Raw genomic sequence first — 21,264 nt, forward strand, 5'->3', positions numbered from 1 at the left:
AAAAAAGCCAACAACTCTCATGTAGAAGAAATGCAGCTAGAATGCCCTTTTGAGATTAGGATAGCAAGACCTTATGTCACGTAATTTGGACATGTTATCAGGAGGAGATAATACAAATTTTTGGTATGTAGTTATAGTCACTTCTCTTTCACAAAGAAGATATATAATATAAAATGTTATCCTCCTAATTCTCCTAAAGTTAGCTTCAATTCCAAGACTCCTTGGATATCTTTACTGATCAGGCCATGTCTTAATGACCTAGTGCTGTGATAACAGAAATTATGTCAAGTTGGCGACTTTAGAACACAGAGTTTATTTTCTCACAGTTCACTGCCATTAAGTGGGAACCCAGTCATATTTGACCTTAAGGGCCTTTTCAGAGGCTATAAATCACATGAGAGGAGATTGCCCATATTTTTACCCTGGAGTTGCAGGATGATTTGAACTATCAGAGATAGTTCACCTTTGTGTTAGCAGCACAACTTCCATTGCACTATGCCCCCTGTTGTTGTTGTTGTTATTATGTGCCGTCGAGTCGTTTGTGACTCATAGTGACCCTATGTACAACAGCCCTAAATCCCGCTCTATCCTGTGCCAGTCACACTGCCTCTGACACACCCATCCCAATTACCCCAGTCACTGAATCAATCCATCTCATAAAGGGTTTTCCCCTCCTACACAGTCCCTCCACCCTCCCAAGCATGATGTCCTTCTTCAAGGACCTGTCCCTCCTTACAACATGTCCAAAGTATGTCAGACGAAGCCTCAGAATCCTTGCCTCCAAGGAGTAGCCTGGTTTAACCCTCCCAAGGATCAATCTGTTTGTTTTCTTGGCAGTCCATGGTACATTCAGTACTCTTCTCCAGCACCACAGCTCAAAGGCATCAATTCTCCTTCTATCCTTCCTAGTCATTGTCCAACTCTCTGATGCATAACAAGTGATTGCAAATGTGACTTTTGTCAGGTGTTTCTTATCTGTCATCTCTGGAAGAAAGACCCTGTCTTTTTGAGCTGCTTCTACTAGGTGATTTATATATGCCTTAGCCTATCTCTGTTCTTATTTCTGTTTTTCTCTTGCTTTTTAAATTTCCTTTATGTCCCTTTAACATCATAAGTTATACCTTACATTGCAATTGTCTTATAGTATAAAAACTAAAGCTCATTCCTAAATGTTATTATAACCACAGGTACGGTCTTGTTTTGGGTTTTGTTGTTACCATGTGAGGTCAGTTCAGAATCAACTCATAGCTGACTGGCAAACAGGTTTGCAAAGGCTGTAAATTGCACAGGAGACATTACTAGCATTTCTCCCAAGGAACATCTGATAGATTGAAACTGTTGGAACCATGTGCCTTTGTCTTGGTAGGTAAGGTCTTTGCCAATAGGCCAGTAGAGCTTCCTAAATCAAGGTATAGGGTTTAGGGTTTACAACATTTTTTTTAATAAAATTTGATCCTGAAAAAAAATTATATTTTTGAGAGCTCATAAAGCCTCACTTAGGGTATATCAAATTGTCCTTTTATTTTTCTAATATTTTGTCTAAATATTTCTATTGCCTGCACAACTGAATACATATGAGGAGTTTAATGAGCAGGCTGGCAAGCAATTATGTGAATGAACAAAAGAAGTCTGAATATTTATGTAACTGTTATTCTCCTTTTACAATATTATCTTGCTTGTAATCTGAATTTTTATTTTAAAATGTCTTTACCTCAAACGGACTATAGTGAATTGATTTTCACAAGTATTTTGTTTGAAGGGGACTTAAGGGAAAGATTTTTTTTCCCCCTTTACAAAGTGACAAAATGTCAAATGTAAGTTTTCATTATGTTTGCTGTCATCTCATCCAAGAACGTAGGAACACTACAGAATATTGATGGATGCTACAGATTTACCTAGCTTGCCCCTTGGGGTGATTTGATGTTATCAAAAGGAGATGGCATATATAAACTATAGTAGATATTTCCTTAGAGAGTCATTAAAACTGACCTTTCATGAAAATAATTTAAAAGTCCGTGGTTATGTTCTTACTAGTGCAGTTTCTAGTCATTCCAAAATAGTGATAATGGATTATTTGTAGGTTTAATGTTAGACATGATAGAAGCAAGATGAGAATGAGAATATTTTATTTTTTATAATCTAAGAAAATTTACCACTAAAATTCAACGTTCCAAAACCTGCTTGGATCAGTGACAGTGGCATTGGAGAATTAGATAGTAATTTCAGGTGACTATTACAATCAAACTCACAGTATTTGGATTCATTTTTAGTTAACAGTTTTACACAGTCCTAAAGTTTCAACTTATTCATTTACAATTACAGCTCATATATCTGTCTCTGGCCCTCTGTCAGAATACTTTACCACTGTTTTCCGTGGAAGATGATACTGTTATGTTATAATTTGGACCCAGGTGCCACTACTGCCCAAGTTAACCAGTAAGCAAAAGACAGCTGCCACTGTGAATTAAATATATTTTATATCTTTCCAAAAGGGAATTCTGGAAAAGCACATTCAACACAAGGTCAGCAAAACACTTCTGAGGTTCACAGATCATTGGGGAAATCAACAGAAGGGCTGGCTACAGCTGGAACATATGCTAATCACCCTGGCATCAGTTGCAGTTTCTGCCACAAGGTATCTCAGGGTTGCCATTATTAAAAATGCATCAGCCTAAAGTAGTCACCGTCTATTTTGTGGCCATGCCAGCAACTTAAAGGCGTTTGGTGTCAAGGGTAATGAGACAGGTCAACTGGGAAGGTGTGCTTTATGTGATCTTGCATTAACATAGGCAATAAGGTATAGCCTACTTTGATTGTATTATTCATATTTATCAGAAGTCTCATTTTCCTTGCACAATTATAACAAAGTAATTTTTATCATGCTGTTTAAATATAAATTTCCAGAGATTGCTCTGTCTTCAACGAAGGGTATCACAAATATAGGTGACTCACAAGATATATTCTGTGTTATATTTCTGACTCCGTATGCTATGAAATACCCACAATAGCCACCACATATGAATTAATAATCTTATATATAAATATAATAATTTCTCTACCTCCATTGCCTTCAAGTGTAATACAAATGTGTAAAAGAGAAGAACAGGGAAAATAAAACCTCTACATTTTTCTTTATTATTACATTAAGATAATTTTAGAGACAAAGATGTCAAAAAAAAGAACCCTAGTTTTTTCATGCAAAATAGCACACACAACTCATTTTTTCACGCATTTTCATTGGTCACTTCTAATTTGCAAATTAGAAGATGATTCCTCCATAAAATAAGAGTATGTACATTTCTAACAAACTTAAGGGTAAGGTCACTTAGAAAACTTTAATGTTGTATCTAATTATAAAGTATTCATGATAGTATTATGATGATGTTTTGACTTTTTTAAAAAAAATGTATTGAAATAATGTACACTGAGTTCAGTAAGTACATAAAAAATATCCCAGTTGCATTGGGAAGAAAAAAATTAACAAATAAAATTGGAAAATAAAGACTAAAAGGGCATAATGCCAACCTTTACTCAGTATTTAATTAATGAGTGGAATAGGAGCATGATTTTCCCAAAATTTTTGACTGCCAAAATATATAAAGCCAACGTATGTATTGACCTTAATAGCAAAGTCATTGAAAAACTACTTCAACTTCTTACTTCTGATATTTGTACCTTTTCTCTGAAAGTTTAACTTCTCTCTTAATAAATAGTTGGTTTCTAAGAGAGGTACACATAAAACTTAAAACATAGAATAAGTGGGAATTTGTTTATTTAACCACTGAACAGAAATTGTTGCAGATGGAGAGTATTGGCTTGGCTCTTGAAAATTACCTTGCTGTCCTGGGATGTGTGCCCAGCAGCTCTGTAGGTCACCAGGTGACAGGCATGCAATGTCTTATGGAGTGACCCAGGGAGAACAATGCAATGAGCATCTCCTCAGGGCTTGTGAACAGAAGATTAAAAATCTATAAATAAATAGGCCAAGGATATAACTCTATTTGCATGAAGGCAAAATATGTGAAATTTCATTATCACAGAATTATTACAGAATATATATTGGTGATGTTTGTCCCCTTTCCAAGAATATATTTTAATTTCATTTTGCCAGATGAGTTATCTGGATAACAATGTCTCTAGATTAAGAAGACAGAGTATGAATTTTAGAAATTAAGTCAACTAAGGCATAGATATTAAGCTTGGAACTACAGGAACTATCTCACCTTCCAGGTGGATCCAGAGATGTGGCATGCTCATGTTCAAGGATAAAGTGTATTTTCAAAATATTTTTGGGAAGAGGGTAAAAAAAAAAATAAGAAGAGTCTAGGTAAGAAGTTCAGGGTCTTCATTTTGGAAAACATTTTTAAAAAACCCATGGTTTATCTTATGGCATTAAACTTTTTCTGAGGTGTAAGCTTTTTCAGTGAGTATTATGGGTATTTTCTAACAGAATGAGAGGGTAGTTAGGTCACTGAGTTCAGTCCAACTACATATCAATAAGAATATACCATCTGTGTAAACTACATACGGGACATTATTCTATACAGACATTTTTCATCCTTTCAATCTGCTGAGTTGATGCAGAGATAGATGTGTATTAAATAAATAACAAATATGTAATACAGTCTATTATCTGTGATGCAAGTAGCATTGCAGTGAAAATTTTTTTTTCTTACTTTGAGAAAAAATAAGGAATGATGGAAAAGTCTTCAAATTGATTGTCTAGATTTGTCATAATAACCAACATAGAAAATTTCTGTTTACTCCTCAAGTCTGTTTACTCATCTACTTTGACTCATTTATTGTTCTTTTAAAGGCCTGCTTTTTCAAATTATATTCTGTGGATATCATGAGACACTGACACAATTATTAATACGTTTTGATATAATGAAAGGATAAAAAAACTGGCAGCAATCCCAAAGTCAACTGGTTTGAATCCACCAGATGTTCGTGGAAAGATGGAAAATCTCCTGTGTGATTAACTGCCTCTGAAAACTCAGTGGAGGGTCAGTTATGAGTCGGTTTACATGCACTGGTACACAACAACAACAACAACAATTCTTTGTCTTATTTTGAGCAAACAGAATATTGAATTTTCCACCTTCTTTCTAATATAACTAGTCAAACTCTAGGTTTGCTTTTTAACACAAATAGGAGATCTTACAGATGATAATTGTATCATCTTACAGATGATAATTTTTCTGGGAAATACAAATCCAAAGATGCAAGTTCTCTTCAGATCTTCTAGAGAAATTTTGATGTCAGTACCTGAAATGAAAATCAGACTTTCCGTATAGTATGTTGTTGCTGTTGTTGTTGTCAGGCACTGTTGATTCATGAATGACTCATAGCGACCCTATGAACGGAAGACCTGAGCACTGTTCATAGAGTTTCTGGAGGCAAGCCATTTCAGAAGTGGATGCCACTCCGGCTTCCAGGATGCATAGTACAGCTTCCAGGAAAAAAAAAAAAAGAAAAAAAGGAGATCAGATTCAATCAATGCAGACCATATATGAATATGAGTCTCCTAAGACCTGAAATCATATTTTACTGACAAACTCAAAACTCAAGTCAAAAGATTAATTATAAACATTTTGGAGCCTGATGAATAAATAGAGAAAACATGAGAGATCATTAAATTCTAGAAAATGCTCTCATTCTGTGCAGGATTTCAAGATCAGTCTAAGATAGTGCTAATGGGCTCAAGAAAGAAGTAGGCAGAATTACTAATTATCACTGAAGTAAATTAAGATGTTACTTTAACATATGGAATAAGAGAAAGATAATTAAAATAAATTATCTCAACTAGTGGTTCCACAGAAAAACCAGAGCAGTGATCTATTTTAAGGAAATAAATGTGCAGCACTGGTAGTAGAGTGGCAAGTATAGTTATCTTCCAAGCTATTGACCTGGGTTCAATTCCCAGTCAACACAGTTACTTAAAAGACATAAAGACCATTAACTCAGGGTTCCATAGCTCATCAAATAACCATTGATGCTAATCTGAAAATGTTCTATTACTTAAATCAGTTGTGATATTATATAATGAACTTAAATATCAGCACTAAAACTCTTCTCAAGTGACTGCTCAGAATAAAGCAACATATTAAATGTGATTTCTACCTTCTGCACACAAAAGATTTTTTTTTCTTTTTTGTCAAACTTTGTCAATGAATTTGGCATGAAACTCTAGTATAAGGATTAGAAGTAGTACAGGAGATAAAATACATCATCTGTTTTCTCCTAAAATATGCTGACATCACCAAAGTGCTAACGTAACTAACTATAGTACAAGGAGATGTTACTACAAAAAAGTTATGCATCATCATCATCATCATCAATCAGGGTGGAATTTTGAGAATAGTAAGTGTATTTTGATCCATTTATTGTTGTTTCTTTGTGCTACTGAGTCACCTGCAACTCATAGCGACAATGGCTTTGAAGCTGCCCTGTCCGAGCCAGTCTCACTGACTCTGACACACCTAACCTCATTGCTCCAGTTACTGTATCAATCCATCTCATTCAAAGTTTTCCTCTCTTGTGCTTCTTCAAGGACTGGTTCCTCCTGGATACATGCCCAAAGTATGTAATTTGGACCTTCAAATTCCTTTCCTCTAAGGAGAAACTTGGTTTCACCCTCTCCAAGAAAGACCTCTTTATTTTCTTGGCAGTCCATGGTATGTTCAAGAATCATCTCCAGCATCACAACTCAAAGGCGTTAATTCTTCTTCTGTCATCCTTAGTCATTGTCCAGCTCTCTGATGCATAGCAAGTGACTGAGAAGAACATGACCTGGATCAGGCACATCTTTTTCTCTAGACTGGCATTGTTGCTTCTCAGTACTCTGGAAAGGTTCCTGACAGCAGATTTATCTAATGCAATTTATCTTTTGATTTCCTAACTCCTGGTGATAAGACAAGTAAGCTGTACCTGTTAACAACCTCAATCTCTTCTCAATCTATCATAATGCTGCCAGTTGACCCAGTGGTGAGAATCTTTGTTTTCTTGATGTTGAGCTTCATTCTTTATTGAGGACTACAGTCTTTGACCTTCTGCAGCAACCACTTGAGGTCTTCTTCAGTTTCAGCAATCAAGGTTGTGTCATCTGCATAACATAGGTTGTTTGAGTCTTCCCCAGTCCTGATGCCACATTCCTCCTCGTAAAGTCCAGCCTCCCAAATGATCTGTTCTGCATATAAATTGAAAGAGTATGGAGACAGGACACATTCCCCTGACATATACCCTTCTTGAACCATTTAGTGTTTCCCTCCTCTGCTCTGAGGACTACTTCCTGGTGTCAGTACAGGTTTTGCATAGGCACAATAATTTTGGGATTCCCATTCTCCACAAGAATAATCATAGTTTGTTTTGATTGACAAGTTCCTTTGCATAGTCAATGAAACATAGATGTCCCTCTAGTTCTCTTTGCTTTTTGCCAAGATCTATCTAATACCAGAGATAATTTCTCTAGTGCTATCGCCTCTTTTAAATCCAGCTTGTATTTCTGGTAGTTCTCTGTCAAGGTACTGTTCCAGTAGTTTCTGTATAATCTTTAGCAATATTTTGCTTGTGTGTGTGATGTGAGTGATATTGTATGATAATTTTTACACTCTGTCAGGTCACTTCTTTTGGAATGAGGATAAATATGGATCTCTTTCAGTCAGTTGGCCAGGTAATTGTCCTCTAGATTTCTTGTCACAACATGGTGAGCACATTCAGGTCAGTATCTGTTGAAATATGTCAATTGATATTCCATCACTTGCCAGGGCTTTATTTTTTGCCAAGTCCTTCAATGTAAACTGAACTTCCTCCTTTATCACCATTGTCTCTTGATCATATTTTGTTTCTTGAGATTCTTCTGTGTTGTCTTTTGGGTTTTCAGTGACTGTATACTTCTATCTTCTTTTACTATTTCCTGGATTGTTCAGTATTCTACCCATATCATCCTCAAGTATAGCTATTCAAGGCTTGAATTTATTCTTCCTTTCCTTCAACTTAAGAAATGCTGAATGAGTAGGACCCTTTGATATTCTGACTCAAGATTTTTCCACATTGCATTATAATACTTAGTTTTGTCTCTCCCTGCTGCCCTTCGAAATCTCTTCAGCTCCTTAACTTCTTGATTTCTTCCCATTGCTTTGGCTTCTCCGTGCTCTAGTACAATATACAGAGTCTTTTCTGACATGCATTTTGGTGTTTTCTTCTTCTGTCTTTGTAATGACCTTTCGCATTCTTCATGGATGATTGTGTTGATTTCCTTCCAGAAGCTATTCTGGTCTTCGTTCGTTAGTGTTTAAGGTCTCAAACCTGTTCCTCAGTTGGTGTTTAAATTCAGGTGGGATAGACTCAAGGTCATAATTTTATTCTGTGGGTTTGATTTCATCTTCATTTAGCTTTCATTTGAACTTGCATGTGAGTAGTTGATGGCCTGTTTAGCAATCAGCACCTGACCTAGTTTTCACTGAAGATACTGAACTTCTCCAATGATTCCTTCTCCATATGTAATAAATCTGATTCCTATGCATACCATCAGGTGAAATCTATGTGTGTAGTCTGTGTTTATGTTTCCTATAAAGGTATTTTCTATGAATAAATCATTAATTGTGCAGAATTCTATCATTCTATCTCCAGCCTCATTTCTATCACCAAGAAGTTTTCCAACTTCTGACCCTTCTACCTTGTTCCCAGCTTTTGTATTCCAGTCATCTATTATTATTAATACATCTTAGTTGCATGTTAGATCAATTTCTGACTGCAAAAGTTGGTAGAAATCATCTATATCCTCTTTGGCTCTGGTTGTTGATGTATAACTTTGAATGGTAGTGGTATTAACAGTTCTTACTTGTATATGTATGAATATTATCCTGTCACTCACAACATTGTATTTCAAGATGGATCTAGTAATGCCTTTTTTAACTATGAAAGTGACCCCTTTTTTCTCACCTTTTCATCTCCAGCATAGTAGATCCTATGATTGTCTGATTAAAAATGTCACATACCAATCCATCTCATTTCACCAATACCTAACATTTATATGTTCCATTTCTTTCTTAATTATTTTCACTTTTCCTACATTCATGCTTCTCACATTCCATGTTCCAATCATTAGTTTCTGCTTACTACTATTCCTCATGATCTTTGTGTTTCCAAATGTGAGGGCTCAGCCTCAGTTGCCATATCTGTTATTCTACGTGTGCTCTATTGTATGTCAGGTTTTCGTAGGCCTGTTGTATTTTGGAAGTTGATGACAACTCTTTCTTGCTAGTCTATCTTAATTTGAATGTTTAGTTTTGGAACAATATCTGACAGACTAGCATTTTTGTGAAAGAAGCAAACAAAAGATACTTCCCATTATAGAGATAGACATACATAAAGTGCCCTCCCCTGAATATGTCTTGTCCCTTCCCTTTCCCTGAATAGTAGTTTGGTTTTTACTCTTTCCTACCCCGTCTAGCCCCTCCCTCTCCCCTAGCAACCCTCTGATATGACAACTTAGGCCACAAGTCACTTCTGTGATGTTTTGTACCTCACAATGCTGCTGGTCTTTCAGGATGATTTCTATCTCACTTATAGGAGTTAAGTACAACATGTATTATAAATGGACATTTTGAAGAAAAACACAACATATATTGTAAAGTTTCTTAATATTTGAATGTGTTTCAAAATTATTATCCTTTGCCTATTTTAGCATGAAAGATTATAAAAAAAATGCATGCCTCTTTCTTACTTCATATATACTTAGATGTATAGATAAATATAAATATTGATAGATAGGAAGTTTACACTGCTAACACAGGCAAACTGGTTCACAGTCATTGGCTGATTCAAGGGAGAAAGTTGAATAATCTTCTTCTATACCATTTACATCCTCTGAAAACCTACTGAAAAGTTACTTATGAATGAGTTCTGACTCAATGCTATATAAAAACAATAGTACCACCACTGCTGTCAGCCTAATGAAAAATTCTTTTGATCTAAGTAAATTTGGTGAATAGGTAGATGATAAATAGTAACTGCCTCTGAAAACCAGCTGGAGGGTCAGCCATGGGTTGATTCTGACTAAAAGGTACACTCGGGAGATAAAGAAAGAATGTTTATGTATCTGGGTAGAAGTGTTCTGCGTGGGTTTTATTTTTTCAAAAAAGAGTCTTAAAAACCACCTGCCAGATATTTTATTTGAAACAAATATGTAACATTTATGACTAAGAACTCTTCTATATAAAAATAAAACATTGTTGAGATGAAATAATTCTTATATGTAATACATGAGAAGATCTAGGAATTATGAACAATTAGAAGCTTTCCAGTCTTAAAAATTACAATTTTAAAATTGATCCTGCATCATTCATTTAGACTGGCTTTAGTAAATAAAACCACTGAATCAATAAACTTTTGGAAAACATTGTATTAAGCAACTAAAAATAATATAGGATGATGTCTTCATAACTTTTCAGGATCAAGTTAGCTGAAAATGCATTAATCAAATGATCAGTTGAAATAATATTGAATGGTTACTAGTCAGGGCTCTGTTGCTCTGGAAATGTCACCTAACCCTCAGATTTTGCACCTTATCTTCTGTAACAATTAAGGTCTGATAGCTTGAATATCACAGAACTGTTAGCTTCTGCAGTATTCAGTGTCTGATCCTTTGACTCTAAACTATTAATTTCTTTCTAGTTTGCATCTTCCTCCTGAAGGTTTGAGCATTTTATTTTCATTCATATACTCAATCATTTTAGGATTGACTTCTTTATGAGTTAGACAACCTGATATGTATTAGATTTTAAACAGTATCACACTCTTGTTATTGTAACGTCTTTTCTGGCCCATACGAGAATAGTAGTTTTTTTGCTCTATTGTGTTTCAGCACTATTATTTCCCAGATGCACATCCCCAGGTCTGTCTACCAAGGATCCTGTGGGTGTCTTCACACTGTTGGACGTTAGGCGAACTGTCTAGCACTTTATTGTTTGTTCCACTCATGATCTCCAAGGAGGTGATAGAGATACAGAATAGAATACCTTCCTAAGTAGTACCACAGTTAGGAAGAGATATAAACATTCAATTGTGATAATGTTCAAAAACTTTGATCTGTTCAAGAAAATATTATTAATAACACTATTTTAGTGACAAGATGGAGCTCTGCTATAATGCATTATGCTACTGAGAGGCTGCATATCTCTAGTGGTTCAAATCCATAAGCAGCTCCACAAGAGAAAGAAAGGCAATATCCTCAAGTTGGAATTTACAGTCTGGGAAACCCAGTCATTACACTACGAGTTGTAACCAACTTGACAGCAGAGAGTTTGCAATTTTTAGGTGAGGACTCAAATTCACTGCTGTCTGGTTGATTTTATGTCACAGTGACTCTATGAGACAGAATATAATTCCGTCAGGCTTCCAACACTGTCACCCTTATGGACGGAGACTTGCATTGCTTCCTCTTATTGAACAAGTGGTGAACTTGAACCACTTACCCACTTACCTTTCAGTTAGTAGTAAACAGGACTGTGCTTTCAGGGGTCCTTAGTTCTTCAATTACAAACAAGAAACTTAGGGGAACCTGGTTTGCTTACCATAAATACAAATACAAAACAGAAATGTAGAAAGATCAAAATTTAGTCTGCACATTTATTTAGATGAATAGTATTATATGTTCTAGTATTTTAATCTCTAAGTTATAAAATTAGGGAGTGAAGAGAGTTAGGAAATAAAAAATGTGTATGTAAAAAGAAATTGCAAATTTGAATCTTAAATAATAAACTTTTTTATCAATATGACATTATCCTTTTTCTAACAGCAACAAACATCATCTCTTGTTGGTGTTATGTCTCTTTCTGTTTAAAACAAAGTGACATTCAAATGGTCTTTGTCACAAGAGCTAAACTATAACCACAACTTATGTCAAAAGCTTTTAAGTGGAAATAAATTGAGATCTAATATAAGCCGCAGGAAAAAGGGAAAAAATATAGTTAGAGTCATTTTCTTGAGAATGTTTGCTCCTGCAATACAGATTTGTCTAGGATGTGTTTGCTCATGATTCAGAGCCTCTGCAGGGATAAAATCCGAACACATATTGCTGTTGCAAAACAAGCAGGCTTGACTCAATGTCAGCCCTTGTTAGGGAAACACTATTTTCTCAGAGACAGGAAAACGTGTTTGTAGGGCAGCAGCTTATAAGATTTTCTTCCCTGGGCTATTGAGTAATGATATAAGCCACCCTCACTTTCTTCTCCTAGAGTGTTTTCACACATCGTCAGAACGTAATATATAGCAGCTTCTGAGACTCTGTAACTCGGAAACCACTGAATACCAAATTACATGTTTTCATCACTCTCAAATGTGATAGAAAAATCTGTTGTCTAGCATTATACAAGAAGTGGGATGTTCAAGTTAATCAGATAGTCTTATGCTCAATTACTTCCTTCAGTTTTCAAATCAATCTCTCAGAATGACCACCCTTTCCAAAAATGCCCCTAGCTTCTATTTTGGATGCCAAATAAATAATTAACCTTAGAAAATCATGTTTGTACCACCACTGAACTTAAGTCCCACAAAAACAAGCAATTTCTTTACTTCTAAGTTTCTTTATGGGGAAAGTGAGAATAATCATTATGCACGGTTGTCTAATCACATAAAGATAGGAAATATTTCTGACAATGTAGAATAATCTTTTATGTATGCTTCTAACTGTTATTTTTACTAGCAGTAACCAATATTCTGACCTCTATTTTGTTAGGATAATTTTCTCTAATTTCATTTTCTAATAAAATGAAAATTTCCTATGTTTGCTTTTGTGCCTGGCTTCTTTCACTCAATATTATGACTAGGATATCTATTTCTGGTGAGTATAGCAATTATTGTTGTATAGAATACAATTTTCTTTCTAATCTAATATCAATATATACTTAGGGTACATTTCCAGTTAAAGGCTATTATGAACAAAGCTGCATACGCACTATTTTATTTCAGTTGGTGACTTTTAAAATTCATTTGTAACTAGCAGGATTATTAGGTTATTTGATGATGACTTTGAATTGTGGTTTTGACAAAGATTACTGACTATCCCATGGACTACCAAATGTACAAGCATTTCTGTCTCGAGGAAGTGCAACCAGAGTGCTACTTAGAGATAAAGATGGTGAAACTCAACCTTGCATACTTGGAGCTTGTTTAAGGATGGATGAGTCAGTACTTGGGAGAAGATAAAGTTCTGGGAAAGGTGAGGGGTGAGAGAAAAGATAGAGTGACCCTCAATAAGATACATTGATACAGTGACTGTAACAACAGAGGAGTATATCAGTGATGGTAAGGATGGGACAGAGTAGGAAAAGTTCCAATTTATTGTTCACAGGGTGGTGATGATGTCTAAGGTTTATCCAAAATGCCTTTCTTAGCCAATGATTAACTGTTTATTTTGTGCTGAAGCACTTATGCATTAAAAAGAGAGCATTATGTTGGGATACGAGCCTCACTCTACAAGGAGCTTACGTAAGCTCAGTATTGGTGCTCTCTTTTTTGGAATGCATGACTTCAACTGATAGTCCGTAACACTCACCAGTCTCTGCAAAACTGGCCTGCATACTCATAGTCACACAAATGAGTCATTCACCAAACAGGTTTGCTTCTCTGGGAGACCTTGTAGCAAACCACTGAACCCAGAGGACATAGAAAAATAATTGAACATAGGAAGAGGTTCTGAAGTCAGAAATCGTGGATGGAGTGGTAGAGTAAATCAACCATTTGGGACAACGTTGGCTCAGCATTTCTTATAAGTGATCTGCTACTAACCAAAACAAATTATGATTACTGTGACAATGAATCATGGTCAACTCAGTAGTACCTTATGACAAGAAAACAGACTGTGCCCAGCTTTAGTAGATATGCGGCAGTGCTCCACAAACTGATTTTTTTTTCCATCATCAGCACATGATATATTGTTCTAATACTTACTTTTCATACTATACTGGGTTGATTATTGGTTTTGTGTATCATGGAGTCAGAAACGACTCATACTTGACCCATAGTTTTCAGAGACAGTAAATAACATCAGAGGAGATAGTCATCGTTCTCCCATGGAGCAACTTGAATCTGTAGTGGGTTCAAACTGTGTGCCTTTGGGATAAGAGTGGACGGACGTCTTGGGTTTATATTGTTAGTTGCTGTCAAATCGAACATGACTCTTAATGACCCTATTAGCTGCAAATATGAACCCTGTCTTATCATGTGCCATCTTCATAATATTTGACTTTAAAAATAACCCAATAAAGTCATTTATTGTCTTCAGAGCTTTGGTGCCTCCTGCAGCCTCTGGACACTCTTAGTTTCCACAAAGATGACTCCTGTGGACTTGTGGGCCTCTGGTTCCCCACTCAGGTAGTGCTTGCTCATCTGCTCCATAAATCAAGCTACCCTCCACAAAGGATTCAGCACTTGCTGACAAGGGTGACCAACAGGCCTACATGGTGGATCCGCTAGGAGTGGGCACTGTGTTGGCCACCACAGATGACTTCCTTGAACGATCTCAGCAGGTGGCCATGGCTTCTGGGATGGTAGGCATGCCTGCCAGGCACCCTGGGCCTCAGGCTTTGTGCCCTGGTCACAGCCCCCAGCATGAGGACCTCCCTGGTGGTGCATGAGCTCTTCTCCAGTGTCCTGCAGGAGGTCTGTGATGAGGTTATCCTGCCTCCGCTTACCCTGAGCAAGACCCTACTGCTGGGTTTCTCCCAGCAACATGTCCAACGTATATGAGCATCATCTTTGCCTCTAGAGAACACCCTGGCTGCACTATCTGCACAGCATGTTTGCTCTTTTGGCAATCCATGAGATATTCAGTACTTTTTTCCCAATACCACAGTTCAAAGACATGATCCTTAACCATTGTCCAACTCTCGGATGCATAGCAAGTGATATTGTAGTATCTCAATATGACTTTTAATAGTCTGTTCTATGCTCTTAATGAAATGGATTGACTCAGTGACTTGGATAATAGGGATAGGTGTGTCAGAGACAATAAGATAGGTTCAGGATAGAACAGGCTTCAGAGCTGTTGTACATAGGGCCGCTGTGAGTCACAAGTGACTCAGTAACACTTAACAACACTATTCTATGCTAATACTGATTTGATTCTAATTTGCATTAGTTACATTTCATAGTATGTTATTTTGCAGAGTATTTACGTAAGTTTAACTGTCTCCTTGTGTTCCTGTAGATGTATGCAACTAGAAGTCCTAGTACTTTAACAGTTCTGCTGCTAACTAAGAAGACTGGTTCAAAGACAACAGTGGTGTCATAAGAGGAAAGACTTGAACATGAGATGAAGTCTCCTACTGTAATGACTATTGGCTAAGAAATGCTATGGAACATTTCTATCTCATGTGATAGGATCATCTCGAGGCTGAATTAATTCAATGGCATAGAGCAACAAAAACAAGTGTATGCCACATATTTTTATATGGTACACTTTATCATCAATAAATGAAAACATTTTCCTTATAAGTTATATAGAGTTAGATTCGTACTTTCCAATAATTTTTAGGATTACTAGTTATGTTTCAGTTCTTGACTTCTACTCTAATTTAACTTTAATCTAATTTTATTTCAGTAAAATTTAAAAAAAGAACTACAACAAAACATACCAAATAACCAAATAAATCTTCTCTGAGAGACTACATTTTAAAAACATTTTGTTTGCTTTATGCTTGGATGACAGTTACTGGAATGATATTATTTGGTCTCATTTCCTTTCTGTTTTTCATTGTCTTCTATAATTACATGTTACTAAGGAAAAAAAATCTCAGCATTCTCAATTATTCACCATCAATGTACTTTCATTTCTTTTTTGCATGGTTAGCCAATGGATTTTTTATTTTCTGTATCTTAAGTTCAATACCTATGATCTTTACAAATATGTATTTTTACAAATATTGCCTTTCATTGTAAGGAAAATATATTTCTTTCTCCAAATTAATTTATTTGTTCCTTAAATTATAAGGACGCCTTATGTAGACTATTACATACATGTTGTTGTTGTTATTGTCATGTGCTGTCAAATCACTTGTGACCTTGTGCACAATGGCTCTGAACCATGCCCTATCCTGAGCCAATCTCACTGGCTCTGACACACCTACTTCCATTACCCCAGGCCTGTGTCAATCCATCTCATCCAGGGTCTTCCTCTCTTGCACTGTCTGTCCATTCTTTCAAGCATGATGTCCTTCTCCAAGGACGAGTTCCCAAGGACAACTTATCCAAAGTATGTCAGACAGAGTTTCAAAATCCTTGCCTTCAAGGAGCAACTTGGATTCAGCCTCCTCAGGAAAAACTACATACTAATTTATTTATCCAAGGGGTTCTGGTAGTGTAGTCTGTAAGCAAGTGTACTGTTAACTCAAAAGTTGTGCCAATCCTCCAGCGGTTATGTGAGAGAGGTGGGCAATCTCCTCCCATGTCATTTACAACCACAGAAAACTAATGGAAACATTGACAATGAGCCTGTTCTGACTTTACAGCAATTATGAGTAAGTTACGTTCTTTTAACTATTCTTTCTTTTAAGTTAGTAATGGTCTTCATCATCTTTTGGGGGGTATCTTTTCTGTCTATTGTTCATTTCTATTTTTTATGTAGTATATTATCAAATTTAGCCTCTCATATTTTTGGCATGTTGCTAGAAGAGGTTATTCCTTGGAAATAGAAATCATAGTTTGAAATGGTGAGGGAGGATCAGTGAAAGAGAGGAAGACTCTTGACAAGATGGATTGACAATAGTAAGTGTAACAATGGGTTTAAGTGTGTAGAAGATGGTGAGGATGGCACAGACAAGAACAGGAATCAGATTCGTTGTTCGTAGAGACACTATGGGTCATACTTGATTCAATGGCACCTCACAACAGCAAAAACATTTTCTGTTTCTCCTTCTGAGTGCATTCACCTTCTCTTCTCCTTCTTACCTTTTGCCAAGGATGGTTATTCTTCCTTAAAATTGTATTTTATCTTTCTTCCCAAAGGCTTATTTGCTGGTTGCATTTAGGCAAAGGTTACTGGAGGGCATTAGGACAAAGGCACAATATTCTTCTGGCTTGCATTCTTTCAGTCTGAGGCTTAACTGTCAGTCATTTTATTCCTTTATGTAAAAGCTGCAGGTCTCGGTGGAGTTGGTCTTTGATTTTTACAGCTCACTGAGTCTGTGTAATAGTCCTGTTCCTTTGCCGTCCTATGAATGTAAACAAGTTCCCACTATTGCTAGAACCTGAATCCTTATCCTATCCAGTTTTTCTTATTCTTGCCTGCACATTTTTAAATAGTACACTGATTAAAAACTCTCAATGCTTTTGTAATATGTTGTTTCTTAATGAAACTCAGCCTTATGCAATCACTTTCTTTTAAAAAAATCTGGTTTTACATACTGCTACTAGAACAAACAAGTTTGTCCTAGAGAGGGAGAAAATAGGCTGATTCTTGGAGGCAAGGATTCTGAGAATTCTTCTGACAGACTTTGAGTAAGCTGCACAAAGTGAACAATCCTTAGAGAGGGACTCTGCTTGGGAGAGTGGAGGGACAGTGAGATGGAGTGACTCAGTGATTGGGATAATGGGTGTGAGTGTGTCAGAGACAATAAGGCTGGCTCAAGATAGATCAGAGTTCAGAGCTGTTGTACATAGGGTTCCTATGAGTTGTAAGTGACTCGATGGCACGTAACAATAACAACAATGATATTTACATATTTTGTACTCATATTTCCCTTTATCTCCTCAGAATCTTTTCCATTTTATTTATTCTTCAATATCTATTCCATTTTTCTTCTTATATTTTACATTTCAGGAAATTTGTTATTTCTTCCTAATATTTTGTTTCTCTGTTCTTTGTTTTAACACAGAAGCAATTTTAAAACCTGGAAAAATGCATGATAAAAGAGTTTCATTGTGCTCAGTGAAAAGCTTCTGTGAGTATATTCATTAGATTTGTACTTTGTTATATTTTTCATGACATATTTTCATAAATTTGATGTTTGTGTATTTATTCTAAGTCATATTCTTAAAACGTAAAATGTATACTAAATACAGTGTTTTGAAGATATTTCAGGGAAAAGCAGAGTCAGAGTCAGGTTTCAAGAGAACTGATATTACCAGAGTCTTAAGCTACTACTTTTTACCATTGTTGTTGTAATGTACCGTCTAGTCAAAATCTCCTCACCCATGACTGACCTTCTGTGAGTTTTTCAGAGGCAGCAAATTACATGGGAGGAAATTGCTCGTCTTCCTCCAGTAAAGCACCATATGCCTACAGGTTGGTAGCACAACCCCTTACACCAGAGCTTACTTCTTACTAGTGATAATATACATCTGGTTAGTTTGAGAAAGTGTTTTTCTCTCCCACCAAAATAACAATATATTGATCAGCTATAAATTAATTCTGACTCAATGGCACAAAACAACAGCAACAGCATGACATAGAGCTCAAATATGTCAGACATTTTGAGAATGGCATAGGATAAGAGAGGGTCCATAGAGTCACTATCAGTCAGTTTCACAACAATCCTTTGTAGATAAGTTATGTTCTTTACTTGTGGTTCATGGTAAAAATATTTATCTATTATAACACCTCTGATCTTTTGGAGAAAATGGGTTGCAATAAAAAAAATGACTTCCTTGGATTCTTCTTAGGTATGTAGACAACTATTGTATTTTTATACATAAATTTATACCACTTCTGATTAATGTCAAGTGCCCATACATATGTTTTGCATATTTTTTTTGTATTTGTATTTTGTGTCTCCTTTAATTCACTTTTTTTCTTGTGAAACACTTTATTTACTAAACACTAAATGGGTCAAGGCATAAGTATGCAGGGTGACTGGATGTGAGGGTGTGTGTCCATAGTAGATGGGATTCAGGAAAAGACAAATAATGGTCACACTGGGGGCAGGTGCTGGTGGAACAATAGGAGGTAGGTTCTTTGGTAAGTCTCTATAGCTCTAGTAGATGCTAAGATCCCAGGGTGAATTCAGAGGTGTTTCTGCAATCTAAGAGGACATCCTAGCAGTAGTGTCAGAGAGCAGTCCTACACCGATTTGTGTGTGTTTCAGAGGGTCTTGCATCTTGGGGATGTGGTGATTCAGAAACTCAAAAAAGAATTCTGTCTTTGGCTCCATACAAGATGAGAGCAAGGCACCCCCAGTGTGGGAAGTCATCTTCGCAAGGGGGTTAGCCATTGAATGATAAAACTGACTAAAAAAAAAAAAAAAAAGGAAAAAAAATCACCAAAAAAAGCAAAAGAAAAAAGATATAACCCAACACCCCAGAGCTGCTGAGGATCATTGCTTGAGTAGGGTCTAATTCTGGAAAAGGGAGAGGGGTTCATGTTCAGGGAGCTGGCATGCCCTCACCCCCATCAGACTCATTTTTGTGGGGTACTTGGATGACGAGGGGGGTCCTGTGGGGTAGAGGCTGAGTAGCAGGTCATGTAATGATTGGTGTTCTGGAAACCCCCAGAGGGACATGTGTGACACAGGAGACCTCCTCCCAGCAGCAACAAGCCAGAGGCAGCCCAGCCCAGGTAGAATGAGGCCTCTAGCTCCCGTTTCTGGGCCTCAGCCAGCAAAGGGCTGTGGAAGTCTCAGATGATGGAGTTGTCAGTTTAGCAGGTCGAGATAAGGGCCAGCACGCGCAAGATGAAGAGGATCCCTGAGGTGAGCACCAAATAAGCCCTGTTTCCTTGTTCTCCACACATGTGATACACTTGGCCCCCGCCATGGAGACCAGAAGGGCCACCATGAGAGTGATGACGCAGAGGGCATAGGCAGCCTGCAGGTCCTAGGGCAGCGTCAGCAGGGAGTCGTACACCCTGCACTGCATCTGGCCTGCACCACACAGGGCATCCACAGCCCCTCCCACATGCCCTAGGCCGCCATAATGCTGCTGCTGCTGAAGACGGACGGTCACTTTCCACACGGGCAGGACACCAGGGTATTTACCCAACAGAGCAGCGTCAGGATGAGTCTCAGGATCTGCAGTGCAGTGAAGGCCATGGCGAGGGGCCGAAGCTCAGGGGAAGAGAACAGAGAAGTTGGTGGGATGATTTCTAATCCACATATTTAAAAGTAGGTTTGTACTTTTAACTTTCTTTTCCTTGATGCTTTTAGAATATGTTATTAGAAATGAAGTAAATTATGTTATTCAAAATTTCAAAATGAAATAATTTCCCTTGACTTTTAAACCATTATCAAAATAACTTCTATCCTCTAATGTCCCTATATTCTGATGACATGCTCCCAACCTTTTTTTTAAGTTATTTGCATTCTCAATTCATGAAGTAGCTCATGGCACCTGCTATATGCCATATAATAGTATATGTTATGGGATTACTACAATTAACAAAGCTTAGTAACATGCTATTATATTCACAATTTTATTTATTTTGAAATGTATGTTGATGTTTAGTAAGCATAGAACTCTCCTCATCTCTGTGAAAAGACAGTGATAGGAGATAGAAATTTATCTGCCATCAATATAGAGAGGAGATTGTTTAAACAAAGAATGAGGAAAACTGAGAAGCCACAATGCTTGTTCTGAATATTTTAAAGACATAATCTCTTCCCATGTGATTTCAACCTCTGAAAACTTTCTGGAGGGTCAGTTATGAGCTGAATTTTACTCAATGGCATTAATGATTAAGTGAATATGGCATAGTATTCATAATGAATATCATCCTGTAAATAATTGTTGTGACATGATATTGAGTCAATTATGACACACTGCAACTTTCTGAACAATAGATCTGAGCCTTGCCCCATCTTGCACCATCTTCACAATCAGCTTTGTGTTCCAATCACTGTGTCAATCCATCTTGTTTCTTCCCTTACCCTATCCCCTTTCTGTGGCTCGCCACTTTGCTCAGCCTGATGTCCTTTTCCAAGGATCGTTCCCTCCTGACAATATACCCAAAATATGTAATGAAGTTTCACCATTATTAGCTCTAAGGAGCAACTTGGTTTCATTATCTCCAAGACAAACTTATTTGTTCTTTTGGCAGTTTCAGAGATGTTCAGTACTCTTCTTCAAAGCCACACTTCAAAGGCATTAATTAATTATTTATTCCTTGTCCAACTTTCAAAGTTTTAAAAATTATTTGAAATGCCATGACTTGGATCAGGCACAGTTTGTCTTTAAGCTGACATCATTGCTCTTGAAGATTTTGGAGAAGTCATGAAAGCAGATTTTCTCAATGCATTTGTCTTTTGGCTTCTTTTAAATTTTTTAAAAAAT

At 36.7% G+C, this 21,264-nt stretch overlaps 1 pseudogene; it reads right to left on the reverse strand.

Annotated features, from left to right (window-relative positions):
- Positions 1 to 19,396: 19,396 nt before the first annotated feature.
- On the reverse strand, positions 19,397 to 20,027 carry LOC102867010 (annotated as a pseudogene).
- Positions 20,028 to 21,264: the final 1,237 nt, after the last annotated feature.

This window comes from Elephantulus edwardii, unplaced genomic scaffold, assembly GCF_000299155.1.
Source record: "Elephantulus edwardii isolate Elephantulus edwardi_28Jun2011 unplaced genomic scaffold, EleEdw1.0 scaffold00056, whole genome shotgun sequence".
Classification (NCBI taxonomy): Eukaryota; Metazoa; Chordata; class Mammalia; order Macroscelidea; family Macroscelididae; genus Elephantulus; species Elephantulus edwardii.